Raw genomic sequence first — 25,670 nt, forward strand, 5'->3', positions numbered from 1 at the left:
TAAACCGCAGAAGCCTGTGCTGCAGGGTCAGAAGACCAGCAGTCATAAGATCGAATCCACACGATGGAGTGAGCACTTGTCGCTTGTCCCAGCTCCCGCCAACCTAGCGGTTCGAAAGCATGCAAATGCAAGTAGATAAATAGGGACCACCTAGGTGGGAAGGTAACAGCGTTCCATGTCTAAGTCGCGCTGGCCATGTGACCACGGAAGATTGTCTTTGGACAAATGCTGGCTCTGTGGCTTGGAAACGGGGATGAGCACCGCCCCCTAGAGTCGAACACGACTGGACAAAAATTGTCAAGGGGAACCTTTACTTTTACCTAATGGTGCAGCTAAAAATATTGTATATAAATAAATAAATAAATAAAATATTGAGATCATATTTTTGCAGTAAACCTTGAAGAGATGTACGAGTTACCATTGTTTTTCCTATGCGTCTTCTCCTCTCTAGGAATGGCTCATAAAAACATTAAAATCTCCCTCGGTCATGAACAGTCTTTCTGGAATTATTTTATTTTGTTCAATTGTTTGGTGAATATATTGGCTTTTACTGGGGCAATAACCTGAGGCCAGAGTGTAATGCTTCCCCTTTAGTATGACCACTGTAAAAATGAATCTACAGTTAGGGTCATAAAATATGTCTTCAATCAAGAGCAGTAGTGTTGTAACTGTGAGGATAAGTATAATCCCTCTTGCATTAGATAACAGTAGTTTGTTTACTTGCTTGATAAATGTTTAGTGGTAGTTCTCTGGCTTCTGAGATAATCAGCTTTTCTCTGGTTATGGTAACAAAGGTCATGGGAAGCTGAGTTGGCACTGGATTTTGGGAATTCCCTTTGAAACAAACACAAAAGCTGTAAAAGAGGCATTCCTTGAACTCAAAGGCTGTACTGCACCTCACAATGTTTGTGCACATGTCAAGAAAAGAAAGACATACTTTTAGTTCAACAATGTTTAGCTCATGTCTAATTTCCATGCCTTTTCAATGCTCTTTTAAAAATAACCAGGCACTCTTTGAGCATGAAGAATACTTTTCTGGTGGTGGTAGTTCTTGGTAGACAAACAGCACTGGTGTTTCCTTTTACAAACAAAAATTGAAATATGGCCATGCAGATTCTGGCCATCCTTAGGTACTAGAAATGCTCAGTTCCTGATGCTTGTGTCCCATGCCTGGATGTCATTGATCAATTCTTCCTGACAGAGCATGCAGGCTCACTTAAAAAAAAAATTAACACCCTGCATGCAATGGAGGACAAACTCATTTTGCAGGTTTTGCTTCCTCTCCGTGAAAAGTAGGTCATATATATCTGTCTGCTATCACTTGTAACTGAGACAGTTTTCCATCCTGTACTCTATCATTAATATTAAGTAGAACATGTACAGAATCACAGGTTGCCTGCTGCATCAGTACATGGTGTAATTGCGCTAGGTTGATAAAGAAGGAGAGAGCCACATGCCAAAATGTTGTGACACAAATGCCATTCTCACCTTTTTCAAACCTGAAAGTTAAAACTGGCATCTCGCTGCAGAGTTATTTGGCATTCTTGTAGCTTTCTGGGGAGATGGGGCCCAATCTGAGTAAATACAGTTGGTACAGAGTCATACTTCAGAGGAGTAGGGCCTCAACTCTGGACTGACTATGTGGGGCAGGTCCTGCCCTCAACAGCCTTGCACGAATTGGATGGGACATTTTGGAGATGGATCATTCATGGGGTCACTGTACGTTGTGTGTGTGTGACATGACAGCACATAGCAACAACAGGAAATTCTTTCTGCTTCTTTCTCCTGGCACCTTTGAGGGATTCCTCAGATTTGGAATGAATTTGTGCTGGCTTTGCGGTTGAGGTATTTTAATTTTGTTTGTTTTTATTTATTTATTTATGTATTTATGTATTTATGTATTTATGTATTTATGTAATTAATTAATTAATTAATTAATTAATTAATTAAATTAATTAATTAATTAATTAATTAATTAATTAATTAATTAATTAATTAATTAAATTAATTAATTAATTAATACCCCGCCTATCTGGCCCACCGGACCACTCTAGGTGGCTTCCAAATATAAAATCAAATAATAAAACATAGACAAATACATAATAATCAAACAAGAACAACAGTAAAAATAAAAAGGAAAAGTAAGAAAAAATCAAGAGTTGGCTGGAGGGAAGGCCTGAATAAACAGCCATGTTTTTAATTGGATTTTAAAGGTACCCAGCATGGGGGCCGCACGAATCGCCAGAGGGAGATTGTTGCAGAGGCGAGGAGCCACCGCCGAGAAGGCCCGGTTTCGCGTCTTCTCCTTCCGGGCCTCTCTCGGCGTCAGACTCCTCAGTCTCACCTCCTGACTCGTGCGGGTGATCCGGGTAGACCTTGGTGGGAGGAGGCGTTCCGCCAAATATCGAGGTCCTAAACCATTTAGGGCCTTATAAGTAAGCATTAAAACTTTTAACACCGATGCTCCTTTTATGTGCTTTTCCTTCTTATCTTGCTTTCCTGTGGTTTGGGGACAGCAATTTCCCAAGGGATTTCCATACTTTGACATATACGGTAGGGGGCCCTGAATTGTCCTGTGCCATGGTGCTGAAGTCCTCCAACAAACAATTTTTTTCGTAGTGTACACACTGCAGCCTGTGCTCACGTCCACATCTTTTGAAACAATTGTTGAGTTATACTCTCCCATAACCAGGTCATGAAGCTGTAAGTTCTACCATTAAACTAAAAGCCCATCAGTGCATTGCCTATACTTTAAAACTTAGAAGCAAAAGTAGAAGGAATATTAAATGTCTGGTATTTACCCGGAGGACCCCCTTCCTTGTATCACAGTCAAGCATCTGCAATGCTGCTGTTGGAGTTTTCCTGTGGCTTTACCATAGCTTTTGGAGTCTACTTCTCTTTGTGGAGTGTGCAGTCCTTAATATTGCTTCAGCGCTTGGCTAGTTTCTCAAACTTTACTGTTCACTGATGGCTCAGTCTTAAAACTTGGGGCTTCATACACTGATGAAACATTCCTTCTCCTGAAGGACTTGCTATAGAAGGGTGGGTTTTCAAAACACTGTGTTAAAGTTTAAAATAACACTTCACTGAGTGTTTGCTTAAGTTCCGACTCCTCTTTATCATCATATTCAACATTGGATCACCCAAAAATGAAACTCTGGTTCGTTGTTGTTGTTGTTGTTTAGTCGTTTAGTCGTGTCCGACTCTTCGTGGCCCCATGGACCAGAGCACGCCAGGCCCTCCTATCTTCCACTGCCTCCCGGAGTTGGGTCAGATTCATGTTGGTTGCTTCGGTGACACTGTCCAACCATCTCATCCTCTGTCGTCCCCTTGTCCTCTTGCCTTCACACTTTCCCAACATTAAGGTCTTTTCTCATGAGATGGCCAAAGTATTGGAGCCTCAGCTTCAGGATCTGTCCTTCCAGTGAGCACTCAGGGTTGATTTCCTTTAGAATTGATAGGTTTGTTCTCCTTGCAGTCCAGGGGATTCTCAAGAGCCTCCTACAGCACCACAATTCAAAGGCATCAATTCTTCGGCAGTCTGCTTTCTTTATGGTCCAGCTCTCACTTCCATACATCACTACAGGAAAAACCATAGCTTTGACTATTCGGACTTTTGTTGGCAAACACCAACTCTGGTTCACTGGTCCGCAATTTGACTTTCAGATGACAGCTACAGTGCACCCCAAGCTTACAAATGGGACCAATTCTTCAATTCAGACAGATACAATAATTCAATATATGTGTACAAAACAGTTACAATTAATGACAAAAAGGATGAAAACCTAAAACTAATGGTAGCTACTATGTGGCAAGCAGAGGGATAGTTTGTCAGCTGTTACTGATATGGGTAATTCTTTCCTGCCGTATTTGTTATAAGGTCTCATTGCCTGCATTGTGCATTGTTAAGAAGGTGTGAATGTTGAAGGATATGCCTTTCATATTTACTTTGGCTTTTCCTGACATATTTTGAAATTGTGTGAGATGTAGTAGCAGAAATCAATTTTTATAGGATTCTCTACTATCTCTCTATATTAAATCTCCTTTGTTTCCCTCAGTGTTTACTTCTCTATCCTACTTCCCCAACTCCCAACTTGCATAATCTACTCCAGTATTGTTAACACTGACTCTCCCGAGTTTCATGAATATGACTTTTCAGGCCTTATTTGGAAATGCTGGAGAGTGACCCTGGCAGCTAAAAACCCATGTCCCCACTAAGCCTGCTTGTGAGGGTGGTGAAACTGAGAGAAAGGTTGATGATGTTAATGCCCAGGCATGCTCATAGAGGGAGATGTGGTCTTTAACTTAAACCCACTATCCCTATCCCCTCCCTTTCAGAAAACTTTCTTATTTAATTGCATCTCTCTGAACAGAATTTCAACTTCTGTGTGGAGATTCTTGTTAATGAATTTTTGGACTTTTGGAACTTCCTTCTTGGAAATGTTCCAAGAATGCTCAGTTCTCCACAGGAGTGGAAGAGATTAATTTATCTTGCAGAAGCAAATTTAGAAGGCTTAGTTCAGCTAGAATGGAGAGCGTGCTCCATTTAATGTGGTATCTTTTATATCTTAGTTGCTATCTGTTATGCCTTGATTAATCAACACAATTAATTTTAAGGCAAGAACATGGTAACAGTTTCATTTATTATGCTACAAGTGCTTCATTTATTATGCTAATACCTCTAGGCAAGGTATTTTATATCATGCCTTCACTGGCTTTCTTGAGCATCTATAACTGCTCACTCTTTTGTATGTTTAAACCATTTTTAATTTTACTTTAGGCATCATTCTGGCATAGCGATTATTCTCTATGTCATCAACAGAGCAATTTCAAAGAGAGGGAACAAATTACTGTACCTAGTTTTCAGTTTTGGAATCTGAAGTGGCATTGGGGACAGAGTTTGGATATAGGTTGGCAACAAGGTTTGGTCTTTTCATCAGTACCTCTGCGGCACGATCTACTGTTGCTATTGGGTAATAATTTCAAACTGAGAGTCTGTATGCAAGTATGGCCCTTCTCCCTTCCAAGTCCCTGCAAGAGAATACCGTTGACCAGTATGGTCTGTAACTAATATATCTGAATGGTCTTAGCTGAGAACTGTAGGTTACAACAAATAGTGTTCCGTAGTTATTTCTTCTGGGTTTGTCTTATGGAGCATTGGTCCTGGGTACCACTATAGCCATGTTGATCTCTTTTGTTCGTTTTGTTGCACTGGTATTGCAGTTTGAGAAATGCCTTACTTAAATTCTGTCTCTTCCATTAGTGGGTCTAAAAAGATATGGTTGCATATAAGGGCTTGGTAGAAGACATCTAGATTTTGTAGTGTGGGAGTTGAAAGCATTAAAATATGCTTGTCATTTTCCAGTGAAAGACCATGTTCCTCTGACCCTTACATACTAGCTGCAGAGGGATGTATAGATATAAGGAGAAAGGCAGGGATGTTGTGTGGACTTGTTTAGACCGAGGTTGAGAATAAGATAGAAGTTACTGAACTCCCGAGAGAACTGTTTGTTCTTTTTTGTGTGTGGATCCAGATGGTGAGCATGACATGGGTGACTCTCAGATGGAGAAGATTAGCCAAGGTAGCTCTGTTACAACAATGACATTTAGATGTTGGCTTATTGTGTGGGGTCACGTGAATATTCTGTTTATCCAAAGGGATATGTTCTCAAACTGAGGTAATTGTGGCTGGGAGCAAATTGTAGAGTGTCATGGTTTGAAGATCATTTGATGATATTCTTGATGAGTTGTTTCATTTTATTTATTGATTTATTGATTTATTGATTTATTGATTTATATCCCGCCTATCTGGTAATTGCGACCACTCTAGGCGGCTTATAACACATAACATAGCACAATAAAAATAAAAAGGAATTATTACACTAAATAGCAATTCTTCAAGATGGAAAAATGAAAAATAAACCATAAAAGAAGAAAAGAAAGGGGGAAAGTCAGAGATTAACTGGAGGGAAGGCCTGCCTAAACATCCATGTTTTTGATTGGTTTTTGAAAATACCCAGCGAGGGAGCCGTGCAAATCTTCGGAGGCAGATTGTTCCAGAGGCGAGGAGCCACCGCTGAGAAGGTCCGGTTTCTTGTTTTTTCCTTCTGGGCCTCCCTCATCGTCAGGCTCCTCAGCCTCACCTCCTGACTTGCTTGAGTCTCAGAGTGGGAAGTAGCTCACAATGATTAAAACCAGTTAGGCTGAACCCACAATAAATTACAAGGTTTTTAAAACATATAATAATAAAATATTATCTAAACATTTCCAGACTTAAATGTTTAACCTTAAAAATAGGATATGCCCAGCATCCAAGAGGGATTAAAAGAAGCATGTTCTAACTGAAGTGAAAGGATAAAGGGGAGGGGGGTTGGTTCTAATCTAACTCCCTGAGAAAGAATATTTCACAGCTTGGGAGTAGGCACAAAAACCTTCTCTCATGTACCTATCAAATATACCTGTGATGGCAAAAGAAGGGCTTCCTCTGAATATCTTGGGGATGGGAAGACTCAGATGGAGAGATATGATTCTTTAACCCAAACTGTTTAGAACTTTATATGTAATGACCAGCACTTGGAGTTGGGGCTCACAAATGGATTGGTAGCCAATGCAGCCATTGTAGCAGGGGAATTATATACTTCCTATAACTTGTGGTTCTTCTCTGAGGAGACGTCCAGGACACAGAGATCTGCAGTGACCTAGATTGTGTTTTTGGGCAGTCTGCAGATGGTTTGCTGTTACTTCAGGAAATCTGTGGTATTTCTTTTATAACTTAGAGTGTTGGTCTGAGAGGGTTGTGTTCAAATATCCAGATAACAACTGGTCTTAGAGTTGTCCTAATGGCAAGATGTCTGCTAGGATCGTGTGAGCCTCTGTGGCAATAGGGTAGCTTGGACTACTTGGTTTAATATATGTTTAGTGTGAGATATGTTTCGTATGAATAGAAGATACTTGGACAAGGTTCCTGAGGCAGAAAATATTTCATCAGGATGTGTGATATTCTTCCGTCGTCTACGTAGACAAGACAAGTTTATTTGTAATCCACTATGTATGGCCCCAAATGGAAAAAAAGGAAGATTGAACTTTGAAGTTTCTAGTTGGTTCCTGATATTAGAAGACTTAAAGACATCAAGAAACTATCTGGATCCTATTGGTGGATTTTTTGATTTTTTGCATCTGGATACCCTCCTATACTTGGGCTACAAATAACTCTTTAACTTGGAATTATAAATAAGTGTTGGACTTCACGAAACCTAAGAAAATGAAATAAATATTGTGGAAAATAAGAGATGTGAGGAAACAATATCAATTCTTAATGAATAAGCTCAGTGAGAAAAAAATAAATTTCAGATGGCTAGTGCCGAAGGGAATACTGATCAATTGGATACTAAAAGATTCAGATTGAATAGCATTGATAAACTTCTATGATAGATATATTAAGATAACGGGAGAACAAGACACTCCAAAAGGGAGAGAAGAAGGTGAATACTCTTTGAGACCACACAGTAAGGAAAGAGAAGAACAAGAACAGAAGGATAAAAATAAAGAACTGGAAGAGACAGAACAAGAATGAGATACACCCATGAAAGAGAAGAGACAAACCAGGACAATAAACCCAAAATATAAATAAACATGGGGAAAAATGTAGGATGTGCAATATTGCTCAGTGGGTCTGAGGATAAGAGTCTATTGGATGTGGTATTGGAGAGTATTGCCTTAGCCTTCGGAAAATAGTTCGGCTTTGGGAGCCTCTTTGATTACAATGTCAGCATTGTTTGCAAGACAGGGGATACCATTATGTTTTGTTCAGCTCATTATGTTTTCTGCTTATCTCAGCTTGGGCTTGGTGATGAAAAGACTCCAAAAGTCCAGTGCAATGTTTCAACTGTCTGGGCAAGGCCCATGTAGAATTATTCTTCCTACAGTATTAATTCATTTGCCATTTCCCACTTGTCCGCAAAAGCTTTTAGTTTGAAATGACTAAAGTAAGTTCAATAGTTCAATCTGCATTTTTAGATTAAGTAAGGTTTAGACTACGTATGTTTTAAAATGTGTATATCAATCCAATTCTCTTTAAATGGAGATCATAAAAACACATATTAATGTGGAAAGATGAATACAAACCAAAATGATGTAGTCCAGAAATAAAATGGTTTGTACATTACTGTCAACAGCTTATTATGAAGTAAGGAGTGAATAGTATTTTTCACTAGTGTCATATGAAGCAAAAACAGTGTTTGTTTTAATTTATTAGTATCTCAAGATGTGAAGAGAATGGGACAGGTTGAAAGGCATGCTAGTCTGCAATGCATCATGCAATTTATCCTGTCCTTTGCTATATTAATCCATTCATATTATTTTGTCTGGTTTTTTTATTTCCTCTGTAATGTTCATGTTTTGTAAACAGCAGATAGAACATTTTTATTTGATTTACCAATGCTTCCCAATTTCAGGTTTCCAGATATTTTTGGAGTATAGCTCCCAGAAATCTTGACCAACACAGCTAAGGATAAAGATTTCTGGATTTCTGGGACCTTCAGCCCAGTAACATCTGAGGAACAAAGACTGGGAACAATTGATTCACTGGTTTTCTCTTCAATAGCTTGCTGTACTCCTTCCATGTGTACTGCTGTGAAGCTTTTCATTGGTTAGGGGATTATGACTCCATGCTGCGTCTTCACATTCCACCCACCCACACACACACACACACACACACCCATTGTGTTTGGACAATCCATTTCTGTATTCTTCCAGTGAATCACAGCACTTGACAGCCCCTAAGGATCTTTACCAAAAGCACATCTAGACATTTCTGCTCCAGGGTGAACCAGCAATCTTCTCTGGAATTATCCTTTCACTGGCAAGCTATCAGTTGTGTTGGACTCCAGTAAGTGTCCTAACCGGAAAGGTTACACTACAAGCAGCATATGCTATGGGCTTTGAAAGGCTTTCTATATGGACCTTTTCCCTGGGATTCTAGGCACTCTTGTTGTTTGCTGATCATTTGGTGAGATGCTTAGCTGGCTGCTCAGTTACAGTGGCCATAAGAGAAGCTAAATATGAACAGTCTTAGTCTTTCCTGCTTTTCATGCTCCTGCTCAGGTCTCTATCTTCCTACATCTGGATGGTCCATTTTCAGCCTCCAGGTGTGGCTCTTCTCATCTGTCTGGCTAGCTTCTACAGTTTGGAATCACTATCCCTGGACATCACATGCTGTTTATGTTCCTTTCTCCCCACCCCGCACACCCTTTTCTTTTAATCAGGAGCAAGTGGACACGGCTAGTACTGGTTCTTGGGGAGCCAGTACTAGTGTTGCCTGCCAGTTCCTGAGGAGTTGGAGCTGTCATGGAGGCTTCTTCTGCAAAGCCAGACAACCTGTTGATGTCCCTTTTGAGAGTGGTTTTTTTTTTTTTTTTTTTTCAGTACAGCTCACCAAATATCCTAGTAATACAGGCAACAGAACATGCTACAATTTTGGGTATTGTCGTCCAGACGGTCTACAGAGTCCACATAGAGCACCGCCAGGTCCTCCTAGCTTAGAATGGCTTTCTCTCTCCTCCAGTGGGAAGGAAGTGGGTGCCACTCTGGCTAATGGTGAACCAACACTCAGGCCTCAGTAGCTGGTGCTTGGTGAGGGTGAGACTGCATTCTGAGCAGAAGAAAGTGTTTGGTCCATGGCTGGGAGTACTGAGACCTCACTGGTGCTTGGGGGAGCATCTGATGCACTGTCAATAAAAGGAGAGGCCAGGCAGACGAGCTCCATGCAAAACATGGAGGAAGGAACATAAACAGCATGTGATGTCCAGGGATAGTGATTCCAAACTGTAGAAGCTAGCCATGCAAAACATCCATAACTGTCACCATATTCAGAACAAATCCATGTTCAGTGGTGTGCAGTTCAGAACAAGCATCAGCTGCACTGGGATGAGGGACAAGGTGACCAGTTGTGGATGCATAGTCCAATGTTGTTGTTTACTTGTTTAGGCATGCCTGACTCTTTGTGACCCCATGGACCAGAGCATGCCAGGCCCTCCTGTCTTCGCATACTCCAATACATCACCTCACCGGAAACATTCTCACAAAAAAGTGTTAGCATATTCTTTTACAGCTTCCGAAAGGCTTCTTTTCACCTCTTGTGACCAACTCTGATAATCCAAAACACAGCCCTGTTCCTTCACTGCATAAGTGGCTACGTCCAGTGTATGTTTTAAGCTATCCCTGAAGAATGCTAGGATAAGAGTAGCAGTGTTATAAATCATTTGCTATTTCTGTATGCTGATCAAGACTACTTCCAGATTGCAAATGAATCAGAATTGTCCTCCAGCAAAGCTAAGAAGTCCCCATGCAGCTACAAAACACTAGACAAGATGACATATTGTCGTATATTGGATCAGAGGAATTGATTGTGTTATTGAATTAGACTTTCTCCTGCCTCTTTGGTCTGTTTGCTAGAGCACAAACAGCTAATGCCTAAGATGTCTGAAAATTAAATGGGATGAAGTAATGTTACTCTTCAAATACTAGACTGGGCTGGAAGCATTAAAAGTCATAGGCAGAAGAGGGAAGAGGGACTTGTAAGTATGATTTAGGAACTGGCCCTTCTAAAAGGGCTTCTGAGTGCAGCAACAAACTTTTAAAGATTTCAATTTACTTATGTTATTATGGTGATAGATACAGAAATCAATTGTAACAATGGTATGCTTTCTACAAAATTTAGTGGTAGTTTGTTACACACACAAGGGAAAATACAGAAAGAAAATTGTAAACATTTTTAATGTATGCTTTGGGGAACATTAAGGGTGTTAAACAGCAATATTCCAAATAAGTGGATCAGGACTTTACCTGTTGTATTCTGCTGTTGTGAAATGCATCATAAGTGAATTGCCTCAAAGCAATGAAAGAGGAAATAAAATATATAGGCTGTTCTTAGACGCTAAGGGATGGTGTTTATTCCAAAATTCCAGATCTCTGCCTGGTTACTTGCCAACCTATCTGGGCTGGAATTCTGAAATGAGGCAGGATCATGAGAAGTTGGTGGTTCCTATTAGAAAATGCCCAGTAGACTGGAAATGAACTGCATCCTTTTCACATACTGTATTCTGTTACTGAGTACTTATAATTTCAGTTATCAGAGGAATTTCAAAACCTAGCAACAGCTCAAGAATCCTGGCAGATAATTTTACCCATTCCTTCTTTCTTGTCTGTGAGATTTCCTTGTTACCCAAGCTTTTACTAAGATTGCCCTTTTTTTTCTAAATATGCAAAGTTGATGGGATATATATTCCATTTGAAGTCAGTACTGCTTCCTCACCAATATGGGGACCCAAGCCAGCCCACAAATAATTAAACAGATATAACTGAAAACACAAGTTAGAAACTTTAAAAACAACTAACTATATAATTTTTAATAAGTCATAATTTTAAAACTCTTTAAGATCCTTTTAAAATACACAACAGCAGTAGCAGGAGGCAGTAAACAGTACAGTATCCTGCATTAAAACTCTATTCATAGAGAACCCTGCCTTAAAAAGAAATGATTTTACCTGCTAGGAGAAGGGAAATGGGGGAGGGAGGCTAATCTGGCCTCCTCTGGGACAGTATTTCACAACCCGGGAGCAACCATGGGGAAGACCTTATCTCATATCATTACTAAATGTGCCTATAGGGGCAGTAGGACTGAGAGAAGGTCTTGAAAGTCAGAGAGGCTCATATACTGTACAGGAGGCATGGTTCTCCAGATACAGGGATACTGTCTTTTAATGTTCTGAGGAGTATTTCTGAAAGGTCAGCAATCATATATTCTGAAGCTGCAGATTAGCCTTTTTCTTGCATTAAGAGGGATCAATAAATTTTAGAGGGCCATGTTTCTTTTTACATGGATGGATGTACTACACCTCAAAGATGGTGGAGGCAATAGATGGGAAATTATTAACACTGGTGGCTCTTTTTAAATGTAATCCCTATGAAATTTTTGTCCATCCCAAGGGGAATGGAGCAGGGCTGTTAGTAAGAGATTTGAATCAGAAAGAGCAAGAGAACTGAAGAGATCAGAGCTGCCACAGCCACTTAAAACTGTTAAGGACCTTACCAACTTAGTCTATGTCTAATTCCTGCATGTTTGTGTTGTAGGGGTGAATCGGCATAGTGAATTCATGTATATGCAATTGAACTGATATTTTACTTGAGAATTTTGAAGACTTTGCATATGGAGCTGATTCTTCAATGCTATGGATACCGATATTGGTTGAGGAAGATATCTTGGATTTTTGTCTGAATTTGCATTCAAAAGGACACTTGGGCTTTGCAATTTCTACAAGCAGTTTTTGTATTGGTCTTGTTACTGAAGTCCAGGTGCAGAAATTGTAGCATTCTGTTGTTATAAATGCTTATGCTGTCTGTTATGCAACTATGAATAAGAAGAGACAAGTTGTGAAATTGTGTTTGCAAGATTCATCAATACATATCTAAGTAAACAAATAGGCTCTTAGAACTTTAGAGTTGCATAAGCAGTTTGATTCTGATTCTAGTCTTTATTATGGTCATTGACCAGCAGATATATTCAAGTATTATTATTATATATATTAGTATAACCCAAAAATACAATTAAAAATATACAGCCTATTACAATATGACTAAATTTTATAGAATCTCCAAAGTTTCACAGGACTGAGGAGATGATGGCCAATACACACCATTACTAAACATCTGGTATTGCTTTAATCAGTGCAAGGTGGGAACAGTAACACTTCATCGCTGCCACACAAATCTTCGCCACTGCTTTAGTTATATCAGATTTTCTTGTCTGAGAGTAAGAGTGCAGCATAAAATTCTCTGGACCTTCTTGAAATTGTTGCACTATGGAGGAGATCCTTCCGAATATCTCGATAGAAGGAGCACTTTAAGTGGACATGATCAGCACTTTCAGTGTCTGCCTCATTGCAAGGGCATGCTCGATTAGCAACTGGCAAGTTGGAGCTTTATTCAGAGTACACAGTACAGGCCAATCCACAGATAAAATCTTGTTCTTAGTCTGTAATCCCAAATCAGATAATTATAGGTGTGCTGGTAGATTCAACAAACACATCCGTTAAGTATTTGATGTTTTGTGGGTAAATGTGATCTACTAAATTTATAGTTTTTCATTTTTAAACAAGACACACAAACACACAATATGTGGCATTTAAACTAGTGATGCAATTGCTTTTTTTCTTTTCAGAATATATGCAGTGCTATAATTATATTAAAAAGTTAAGAGTACATACTTTATTGTATATGCTGAATAAAGGCCTTTTCGGCTTCATAAAGTCATCTGTCACAACAAAGGAATAAATGAAAAAGTAAAATATTGAGGGCCCTGGTTTGTCTTTTTTCAAGCAGAAGATGGTCTCCATATTATACATAAACTGCTTGTGTCACTCACATAGTGCCATACAGTTTAGATTGTTATTATCCTGTAGCCATTCTCTTTGGCTGCATTCTGGTTGGCAACACGCCACATGCCCACCAAAATTCTCTGATTTGAAGGCTAAAGTATATTTAGTAGTTAAAAGGGAGAAGTGGGAACCTGGCTAGGTGAATTAATGACTTTCATATACGGTTCTTGCTCTATGACACTTATCAATCTCCTTCAAGCAGGAGAATCTATATCTACCTTTTCTTTGATCAGTGACTAAGTCATAATAACCTTTTGGGTTATGGGCTATAGAAATACAGCTTCCACACACTTTATTCCTTGTGAACATCTGGATCTTCTCGGGAGGCATAATGCATCCTCAGATTCACATATTTTACCTGCCAGAGGACACAGCTTTTCCTTTCCTTTCTCTCCTCCACTGTTTTTCCCGGACTTCCTTCTTTTTCTTACTCAGCTCTTGATTGCTGATATTCAAAATCAGAAATGCATAGTTTACAGAATTTGGTGCACTTTTATAAGTCCATGAAACACTGATTATTTTTTTGCCCTTTAACAACAAAAATATTTAGATGTTTAAAAAGAGCATAGCATCTTCAAAGTAAAAAATAAACATAGTGAACAAGTAATTCCTTAAACAATATAGTATCTTGAAATCGGAAAGCAGAGCAGGTAATATAACTTAGGTCATTGAGTAGGATCTTAAAATAAAAAAGCAGTGCAGATAATATAACCATTTGGTCATTAAGTAGATCCTCAATTAATTCATCAATGCACTGCCAGGACAACTGACATTTATCTTCCCATAAATTGGCAAGTGAAATTGGTGGGGTTATAACATCCTCCTCCTCCTAGAACTGAGGAGCTGGATGGGACCCTATGGACTATTGAGCTCAGCCCCTGACAAAGAGGCACAGTGGGGAATCAAACTCCCAACCTCTTGCTCCATAGCTAGAGAGCTAAACCACTGGATCTATCTAGCAGTTCAATCTTTGTTCTCATTGATATACAGTGGTGCCTCGCTTAACGATTGCTTCGTACAACGAAAAATTCACTTAACGATGGCTTTTTCAGAGTGATCTTGTGCTTCACTTAACGATTTTCCCTATGGGCGATTTTCACTTAATGATTTTGGGACCATGCTTCACTTAACGATGACAGTTTTAGGTCCCCTTGTTTCGCTTAACGTTTTTTTTTTTACAGCCCCGTTTTTGCTATTTTTAAAATATTCTAAAATGTTTAAAAATGTTTAAAATGCTTGGAATCATTAGTGCACCTAATAAAACCTCCGTTAACTTAATTTGGCTTTGTTCTGAGTCTTTTTGAATTTTTTGTGAAATTTTTTCCCCCATTGAAATAGGCTTCAATGCATTTCAATGGGTTTCGCTTAACGTTTTTTCCTATGGGGATTTTCGCTTAAGGATGGTAATCCGTTCCAATTGGAACGGATTATCCAGTTTTCTATGGGAAATTGTGTTTCGCTTAACGATGTTTTCACATAGCGATGTTTTTTTTAACCAATTAAAATCGTTAAGCGAGGCACTACTGTAATCAATAACAATACACCATGTATTTTTTTAAAAAAAATAGTTCTAGGTTTGTGTGTTTCTTAAATTTCTAATTTCTTGAAGCCAATTTTGTTTTCTTTTGTTCCAATGAAAGCATATATTGGCTCTTACAACTTAAAGCCGTTTCTATACAAGCTTTGTGGAGTAGAAAAGCAGTCAGAAAACCTGTTATCTTTTTAACAAAGGGCGCATCCAGACTGCCATATAGTTCGCTTTTTGGATTGCTTTTGGTGCTGTTTGGTTCATATCAAATTATGGCACCCACATGGTTCTTTACTTAGAATGATCCATCTTGCCCCTTTTTAGATCTGCCTTACCAATCCCCACATATGTCTTGGGACTCTGAAATGTCTCCCTATAATCCATTGTGGTACTGCATGTTCATACGACTATGGATCTTTTGGCTTTCAAGTCTTCAACAAACAATAATATAAGAGAAAATGTTTAAAAGATCACCATATCAATAAACAAAGATCTCTAGCTGTATGTGTAAGAAAACCATAACTTATACAGTTGGGAGAGCTAACATATAAACCTCTGAGGGAAGACTGGCCATGCGTATTACAAAGTGTTACTAAAAATTCTACTCCTCATGATCAGGTGGTGTACTGCTTAAAGACTTCCCCTGGAAACACATTCCAGGATCAACATTGCAATCATGTTCAGAAAAACTGTTCTTACTGAGTGGGGTAGAAAACCACATTTTCCATACTGTAATTACTATCCTGAATTAATTTTAAACTTGGGAACCCTGAAATTTGAGATGACCTGAAAATCTATGCTATGCTTTGGAGCATTACATTTATTTTATTTTATTTGCTGTCAGCTTTCTTCATTGTCCATTTTTTAAATCTCTACATAGTAATTAAGAATGTTTTCATGTGTATGATCATGATATTGGTCTCCAGTGACATATCCTTACTTTTAAGTCTCTTACTAGTTCCTTCATAACTACCGTTCCAAGTCTCAGTGTTCTTTGGATAAATAACAATGAACCAAAATATTGAATTCTTTCAAATATCCATCTCACTGAACTATTTTATCAAATAAACATATTCAATGCAACCTCTATGAATACATTTAACAACTGTAAGATTGGTCTTTTTCAGTGGCCCAATAAGAGAACATTTTTTCAGCTATGTATGAGGAAAAGTAGACTATAAAGTATCATCATCAGTGGCATCACCAATTGAAAATACCTAAGTGCATTTGAGTTCTTAGTGGCATCCTGTGGTGGCAGAATATCTAGAGTTTTTCAAAGCATATCATCTGTGTCTTCTTCTGGGTATGACAGTAGTTCTTGTTTGAAGATCAACTTCTGGTCAAATTAATTAGAGATGGGCATTAACCAGTGGTTTGGCAGTTTGGTGCAGTTCGGGGCACCGCTCCCTCCAGCAGGTGCCCATTCAGCAATAGTCCTCAGCCCTGCCTCCTCCAAGCATCGCTGCTGAATGGGTGCCCGCTGAAGGGGGCAAGGCACCAAATTGCAGATCAGCTGTTTGGCTGAGAAGCAAATTGCACGGAACTGCCAAACCAGCAGTTTGTGTCCATTTCTACTGTTAATATATATGACTTTTTAAAATGTTTTAGACAACTCAGAGATGTGTTCAGTCATGTCTTCCACAAAGCCCCACTTGGGCTTCTTGTTACGGTGTAATGACGGTGGCCCATTGATATCGAGAAAAGCTGAAACTATATTTTAAGGTTGATCAATGAATTAGTAACTGACAGTACATTCGGAGGAAAACCAGGCCTCGGGAGAATTTGACCCTGAAACATTCACACATAGCTCCAGTAACTAGAGAAACTTATTCACAGATAACCCTTAGCAGAGAAACTAGGCCCAGGAAGACAGCACATAGACATATCAATAGATAAGGGGAAATAGATACTCTATGCCCCAGACATTTAGGCACATCCCTGGCGCATTATGAGCATGGGTCAGGGAAAGATGGGGCATAATATATTTTCTTACATTTAACCAATAGATTAGCGTAATTGACATCATTACCCAATGAAAAACTGGCTCCAAAGTTGGGGTACAAATGACCAATAGAATTGAACTTTTATGACTCTTTCTCTTTATCATATAAAACATATGTACACTGTATTCTCGGGGTCTTCTCTGCTTTTAAGGGAAGTCCCAGGTGACCTTTCTCACTCTTTATTCAATAAAATAAATCAGACCTTGGGTACAGCTGTCACATCTCTGCCTGATTCCTCGCCAGAAAACCAAAACCCAAAATTTGCCGGTAACATCATCACAGCACAAACTTTAGCAAGGCTTCAGAACAGCATTTTGTAACATGAAATCTGCTTATGGAACAAAGCCTTGTCTCATGGGCAGGCAAATCTTGGTCATATATATGTTCAGCAAGTAGTGCAGTATTTAGGCCTGATTTAGTGTGTCATACCACCCATTAGATAAAGAAATGGTTTTGCATTCAAAATATTATCTAAGGAAAACATGCCCATAAAGTAACTCTTTCTCCTGCATGTTTTAACTGTTTCTAATTACATGGCCAGTGCTGAACGAGCAAAATCATGGGGACATTAATTTCTCTCTGCTTATTGCTTCTTAATACTTTTTCCTTGAAAGCCTGCAATTTTCTCATTTATATGTTTCAGATATTAGGAACTGCTGCAGACATAAGAGCGATAAAATAAATTGCTGTTAGAATTAGTACTGTTAGGTGAGAACATTGGCATTAAGCTAGATTTATTGCAGGCATTTTTGCTCCATCAACTAGCAGATGCCAGAGACCAAAAGCCATAGCACTTTCTGTCACTTCCTACTTCACATGCACCATCCATTCAGCTGAGCAAATTGGAGAGCTCTGCTTTGGCACTGCTGAGAGATAATTGAGGACAAAGATTTCACAGTGTTTAAACTCTGCCTTATGAAGGGAAGAAGTAAATGGCATTTTTTGGGATTATGTTTACTCAGGATCACCATGTGTGCACCATGCATTAAAAGCTGTAGCTCAAGAAACATGGATTATTTAAATTCACACGCACGCACGCACACCCCTGTCAGATTCCAAATAAAAATGTGGCTTATTTATTTACTACCTTTCCTATGTCCCTTGCCTTTCTCCCAGTGTAGGGAGGGACCCGATGTGGCTTACAAAATGGAGGTGGTGAATGACAGACACACAGATACAGTCCTTCAAATAGCCTGGACCTAAGCTAGAAAAGACTTTGTTAATGATAATTGGGCTAGTAGGCTGTGGAACTGTCGCGGCATGGTAAATAATATGCTCCCTGTAACCAACTATAGTATCTTGGAACAGATGCAAGTTTCCAAACACTTTTTAGATGGAGCCTGAGGTACAGCACACTGCAGTAATCCATGTGGGGCATAATTATGGTATAAGTCACCACAGGCAGATCAGAAATCTCAAGGCATGGCTTTTATAAATAACCATTACAATATAACTTGCGCCAACCCTGTTTGGGATCTTCTTTGCTGTCATGCTGAAGCAGGCCTTTGGAACTGCAACAGAAGGTGTCTATCTCCGGAGTAGATCAGATGGAAAGCTCTTTAATCTCACTAGATTGAGAGCAAAGACCAAAGTCCAACTGAAATGCATGCGGGACTTCCTCTTTGCTGATGATGCAGCCATTGTTGCCCACTCTGCTGAAGACCTCCAACAACTCATAAATCATTTTAGCAAGGCCTGCCAAGACTTTGGACTAACTATCAGCCTGAAGAAAAGACAAGTCATGTGCCAGGGCGTGGACTCACCTTCCTCTATTACTATCTCCATGCAAGAACTGGAAGTTGTTCATGAATTTGTGTACCTTGGCTCAACAATCTCTGACACTCTTTCCCTAGATGTCGAGCTGGATAAACGCATTGTGAAAGCAGCTACCATGTTCTCTAGACTCACAAAGGCCTTAGGAATGGACCTCAACAGATGGGAAACCTTGATGTCTGAGTGTTCAGCCTGGAGGCAGGCCTCTCCCAATTTGAAGAGACACTTGTACAGCAGACCGAGGCAAAGAGGCAGTCCCGAAACAAGCAAAACCAGGGAGCTGGACAGGGGACAGATTGTATTTGTCTTCAATGTGGAAGAGATTATCACTCTCGAATTGGCCTTCTCAGCCACACTAGACACTGTTCCAAGACCTCCATACAGAGCACGTTACCATAGTCTCTCGAGACTGAAGGATGCCTACACAGAAATAACATTTGACTATGCTCAGTAGTTTAGGAATCTGGCTGCAGAGCTGAAGGTTGAGTAGAGCCATCCTGTGTGGCCTTGGGCAAGCTGCACAGCCTCCAGAAGAAGAGATTTCTGGGTTTTGAATGTGGAAAAGGGTCCGCATATGTCAGAACTGACTTGATGGCACATGTACATAAGACTGAACTTCCAGCAGTCTGTTAAAACAGTTTGCAAAACACATTTCAGTCAATGAAGAATGAAGTTTTTCAGCTACCTCATAAACAGAAGTATACTAGCCCACTGAGGCCATCTCTACTGTTAAGCAGAGCGAGGCATCTGCTGTAGTAAGCTGACTATGGATATCTTAAGAGGGCTAGAAATTCCGTGGCTGATGTATTTTACTGCCAAGAAGGGAGCGAGGCACTTCTTGGATTTGTGCCTCAAGTGCTGAAATTACTTGGCTGGCCTTGAGCAGAGACAGAGAAGAACTTTGTTGTATTTGACAGACTTGATGGAAGTGGTATTTCTGTATTACCGGAGACTCGCTTTGAGAAGAAAAGCACTTTCTGAGCAGAATTCACAAAAACTGGAAGGCTTACAGGGCGTTGTGGAAAGATAAAGTGTGCATAGCACAGTATGTGTATTTTAAAACGGGAATAGGACCAATGGGCCTATTGGTAAACAAATATGCACAAGTCGATGAGGAAAGCTGCATAAACAAAGTAAATGCACATATAAAAATGTGTTAAAATGCACAAGTACTTCATTGTGGGAAGAAGAAAACACAGAGTTTCTTTATCCAGTACAAACAAGGATCACTATAAAATGCAGGTGGAGCTGAGAAAAAAACTCAGTGGAATTAGATTTGAGAGATGTTCATAGCCTTGTCATGAGTACGATGCAATTTGGAGATGGGTGTGCTGACTTGCTGCTGTACCATGGGTAGGTACAAGGTCTTAACAAACAATAGCCAGGTCTCTGGAGGCAAAGCAGTACACTGAAGTCTCCAACAAGAAACAATTCATAGCACTCACCTTCAATCTGGAACATAATCAGAGGTGGGCAAAGGTGAGGGATCTGGGGCCCAGTTTCATCTTTTGGGGAGCTTCCAGAGACTATACGGACCACCCAAATGCAAGCACAACAGGAAGGAAGGAAGGAAGGAAGGAAGGAAGGAAGGAAGGAAGGAAGGAAGGAAGGAAGGAAGGACGGAAGGAAGGAAGGAAGGAAGGAAGAAGCCTGACATAAATTTCAGGTGCCAAAACTGTTTTTCTGTTCAGTCATGATGGGTGGATTTCTGCAAGCTGTTTAAGAGGTAGATCACTGCTGCCGAAGTTATCTTGGGCAGAAGTACACTTCTTCCTCCCTGGGGAAAGGCATTTTTAGTGGGGAATGCTGAGCGTAGAAGAAAGGGGTTTGCTCATCTCTGGGGCAAATGTTTAGGAGAAAAATGGCATTCCTTGCATCCAGTTGTTTTGTCTGCTTCTTGCAGTCTCTACCATAAGTAGTATGAGATGATCAATGAAAGCTACTGCACAGTCATATTCCAGTGGCCTAACACCCAGTACCACCATCATCATCCTCCACTTAGCTGCTAGTAGAGTTGAATAATGTCTCTGCACATATTAATAGGGATAAGTTCCTTTAAGAGTCAGGTGGAAAAAGAATCCTGATTTCTATGTTCACACCTTTTGCTGGAGTTTGATCTCTTAAACATCTCTGTATGGATCAAGACCCCCCAGTATGACAAATGAATGGCAGCGCTGGTAGCATTTCCTGTATCATTTAAGCAATGACTCAGATTTCTCAATGGAAAATTGGAAATGAGTCATCTGCTAGAGATACATGTGATCCTCTGCAGATGCTCGACTAGCTCTGAGTCATGATTCCTTTTTTTAAGGCAGTTTAAAAATGTTGAAATAGGGCTTCTTAAATTGGAACTCTCTCCCCTCTCTCTCTTTTTTAAACTCTATTATGGACAATAAGTAACAGTTCTGGATAGGCTGTAAAGATGTGATTGTGTTCCTCTGCTGCCTGCTTGTTAGTACAGGATTTATGGCTTGAAACAAAAAATCAGCTAAATATATCCTTCACAAAAAATACAACTAGTAAACAACAGGAGTTAAAAAAGAAACTTCTCTAGAATCAGGAGTTCTTTCTTCTAAAAAAGAATAAAAAAGGTCAGGATCCATCATGAGAAGTAACACTAAAAAATTTTTTTTTAAAGAAGTGGTAGCCATGTTAGTCTGTTCTAGCATGTCTATAATAGTAATATAAACCAAAGATTCTTAGGCCATTATCAAATTTAATTTACTTTTTATGATTTCTATACCACCCATCTGGCAACCCAGGCGACTCTGGGTGGTTTACATAATACAATAAAACAAAAAAAACAAGGCAATACAATAACAGGACAATAGTATACAATAATCAATACAGTATAAACAGATGAAAATAATATCAATAAGACATTATTATAAAATAATGAAAGCATGGTTGAGGGTTGAACATTTGTGAATACCTGGTTGCTTCAGGGCTATTGTATCAGGGTATAATAGAGTTCGAGAAGACCTGTCTGAATAACCATGTTTTTAGTGATCACTTGAAAGTTCCCAATGAAGTGGTCAGGCGGATTTTGGGTGGGAGACCATTCCACAATTGTGGGGCTACCGCCGAGGAGGCCCAGTTTCTGGTTGCTATTTTTCGAGCCTTTCTCAGGGTCAGAACTCTAAACCGCCCAGCCTGGGAGGATCTTACAGGACAGGCAGATATGGTCAGAAGGAGACGTTCTGCCAGATAATGAGGTCCCAAACTGTTTAGGGCTTTGTACGTTAACACCGTTACCTTGAAGCTGGCACGGAAACGAACAGGTAGCCAGTGCAGGGTGGCCAAAGTGGGGGAGATATGTTGATGTTTCTCACCCCACTCAGTAATCTAGTGGCCAAGTTCTGGACCTGCTGAAATCTCTGTGATAGCACCAAGGGCAGCCCCACTTAGAGAGCATTACAGTGGTGTAATCTTGAGACTACCAGTGCATGGACCAGCATGGTGAAAGACTGGGTGTCAAGGTAGGGATGGATACACCCATAACAAAAAACACCCTAATCGCTATAATCTCCCAGTCTCCTGAAAAGGACAAAAAGTTGATAACACAGCTACAAATACTCAACTATCCCACACACTACACCAGAACACAAACAGAGTTCTAACTCCTGTCCTCTGAAGATGCCAGCCACAGAGACTGGCGAAACATTAGGGGAAAAAAACCCTTCAGAACACAGCCAAACAGCCCAAAAAACCTACAACAACCATAGGCCACCAATCATTGTCATTGTTTACCTAACAATGCTTCCTGGAAGGGGAACTGAAAATAGCAGGGGTCTTAATGGTCGTTGCCAGGTGTGAAATGCCACATCAACTACTTGTGCCGAGGAAACAATCAGGCTCTTTGTTTTGGGGCCATGTTTAACTATCAATATTTGCCGAGCAGTTCCTCTCTCATGTCTGAAGAAGTGGACTTGTCCATGAAAGCTCACATTAAAATATTGTAGTTAGGGTGCCACAATATTTTTGCCTTCCTTATTTATTTCCCGGTAACCTTTTTGTTTGTTGAATTCTTTTCTCCACCAGCTGTCTCACTATATTGTGGTTAACATGAACACTTTAAAAATGCACTTTAACTCTTCCAAAGATTATCAACTAGCATAAAGGCTAGGAAGTAGTTTAAAACATTACTTTTCCTAAAATATAAACCATCTGTGAAAACAGGTAGCTTATATTATAACATATTGTTTCAATAAAAAGCATATGGCATATTTTTTTTTAAAGTGTAGGAAATTGTATTATGTGGGAGGTTTATACTCAATTTCCTTTCCAAGCTTAGAAAAATGGAAATTTTAATGAGCTGGTGCATGAGTCCTGTATTTTGCATTGCCCCAAGGATTTCCTCCTCACGCCAGCTATAGTCTCAGTAGAGACTCAGTTCTGGAGCAGCCACTTCTGCCACACCTTGTTGCAAAGAGGGAGGAAACTGGGAATTTCTTCGGCTGCTTCTTCTTTGGAAGACTGTGATGTCTGAAGATACTGTACTGTTTCTTTTATAGAAAAATGCCACTAAGGAAGGAGGCACTCAGGGAATGCAGAAGCTTTAGCAGCAAACGCCAGACTGATTTTAGAAGGGGGGGCGCTCGGGATCTTTATGAACTGCACTTTTAGATATGGGTGGGAGAAAACTGCAGTTTAAAGCACTAATTGAAACCAAGTAACTGTCAGATGAGCGTAGTGGTGGTTGAGACTGGGTCATGGAATCAGCCACACTACACACAACATAATTGGAATTAAAATTTGTTACACAGCTATATTGGTTACAGCTTCTGATAGCTTCACCACTAGCATTGAGGACAGATCCCACAGTGGTTGCTCTCATCACTGCCTGATAGTAACCATGGAGACTGAATCAGGGCTGTTCATGTGGGTATCAGCCACTGTTACCAGTGTTTAGAAAACATGCAACAGACCCCTGAATGGGGCATGCACATGATCTCTCCTCCCCCGTCCCATGCAGAGGAGCCACCTGGGGGGGGACCTGTGTCCACGGAACCCTCCTCCTTCCACATGGATCCACTGTTATTCCTTAGATCACCACTAGAGGCAGAAGGGCTATAAGAGTTATAGCTGCAACGCATCACAGTTTGCCCTGTGTGTCTTGACAAAATGTCCTGCCCACAATCAGACAGAGGTATGACATCCTGATAGAACAACTCAGCTAAATAACTCCAGATGTGAGTCCACCTTCCCACTGAGATCCAGTACAAATTGTTCCACCTTATGGGTTATTTTTTTCCTTGTGACATCGAGCTGGGTTTGAATTCCCTCCACCACCACCATAGCCTCCTCTCAGGCCAGGGTGACCAAAACATTCCAATCTTGGTGAACCGTGGCATCAACTCTTGCAAGTCTTTCTTGGTTACGCATAGGATGCCAAAGCATTTTTTTTGTTACAACAAATGTTTTTTGCCTAGATGAATGATCACAGGGTCCACATGCTGATTCTCCATAGCCTTCTTCTGCAGCATAGGCAACAGTACACTCCACCTCATTCTGTACTGCACTAACTAGGTAGTGCAACGTTCATCATGTGAACCCAAATGGGTTCCCCATCCTATTGCAGTGGTGTACACTTGAATCCAGTGCACAGTGTTGTGCCCAGAGAACCAAATAATCTTCTTCAAAGCTGAAAGTAAACATGAACTTCTGTATAGCTCAATGGTTTGGGTCTCTGACTGTGGAGCCATGTGTTGGGAGTTCAATTCCCCACTCTGCCTCCTTGATAGAGGCTGAATTTGATAATCTATAGGGTGCCTTCGAACTCTGCAGTTCCAAGATGATGATAGTGATGATGATGATGATGATGATAGAGAGACAAACTGTGAGGTGATGGTTCCAACCAAATATAGAACTTGTACACTGAGGATTCCTGACACCCAGTGGCCACAATGCAAGCTCTAGGGAGGTCTAGCTGGACTGCTGCTGTAGTGACACCAGTTCTAAAACAATTGACTCTGAACTCCTGTCTGCCTGCAAGAGACTGGCAGCAAATGCCACCCAGAATGTTGTGAGTTGCAAGAATGGCATGTAAAGGGGGACAGACAAGTTCAATTGAACCTCAAAGTGTTTTCTTTATGCTCTTATTCTGCACGCGCCCTTCTCCCCAGAGCAGTGAAGAGTCAGGTACTTCCCTGCCTCAACTACTTTATTTAGTTACTAACTTATTTTAGTTATTCTTCAACTTGAAATGTGTTGCAAAAAACCAAAACAAAACAAAGCTCATCTGAAGAATTAATATTTGTGAGGTTTATAGCATATTTTGAAGAAATGACAGGGGCACAAAACAATGTGCATATTCTAAGAGGTGACCACACAGAGGGTATAACTACACAAAGAGACTTTAGTCAATGGGAAGGGAAATGTAAAAGAAAAAAATACACAAATAAATAATCACATTAAGCAAAATATTGAACTATGAGCTTTTTTGATACCCAGAACAGTGTAGTGGATTGATATCTACCTATCTCATTTCATTTTTATACTAGGGACACTGCAGGTTAAACCGTTGAAGCCTCTGTGCTGCAAGGTCAGAAGACCTACAGTCATAAGATTGAATCCACGTGATGGAGTGAGTCCCCATCACTTGTCCCAGCTCCCGCCAACCTAGCTGTTTGAAAGCATGCAAAATGCAAAAATGTGAGTAGCTAAATAGGTACCACCTCGATGGGAAGGTAAATGGCATTCCATGTCTAGTCATGCTGGCCACGTGACCACGGAGGATTGTCTGTGGACAAAATGCTAGCTCTATGGGTTGGAAACAGAGATGAGCACCACCACCTAGAGTCGGACATAACTGGACAAATTGTCAAGGGGAACCTTTACCTTTACCTTTTTACCTGGCCAAGGGTCACTCTGGACACTTTACAACATATAAGATCACTTGACTAAAATACAATCAAAAGAAGAACAAAGAAG

This window comes from Pogona vitticeps, chromosome 4 (genome assembly GCF_051106095.1).
Source record: "Pogona vitticeps strain Pit_001003342236 chromosome 4, PviZW2.1, whole genome shotgun sequence".
In the NCBI taxonomy this organism is placed as follows: Eukaryota; Metazoa; Chordata; class Lepidosauria; order Squamata; family Agamidae; genus Pogona; species Pogona vitticeps.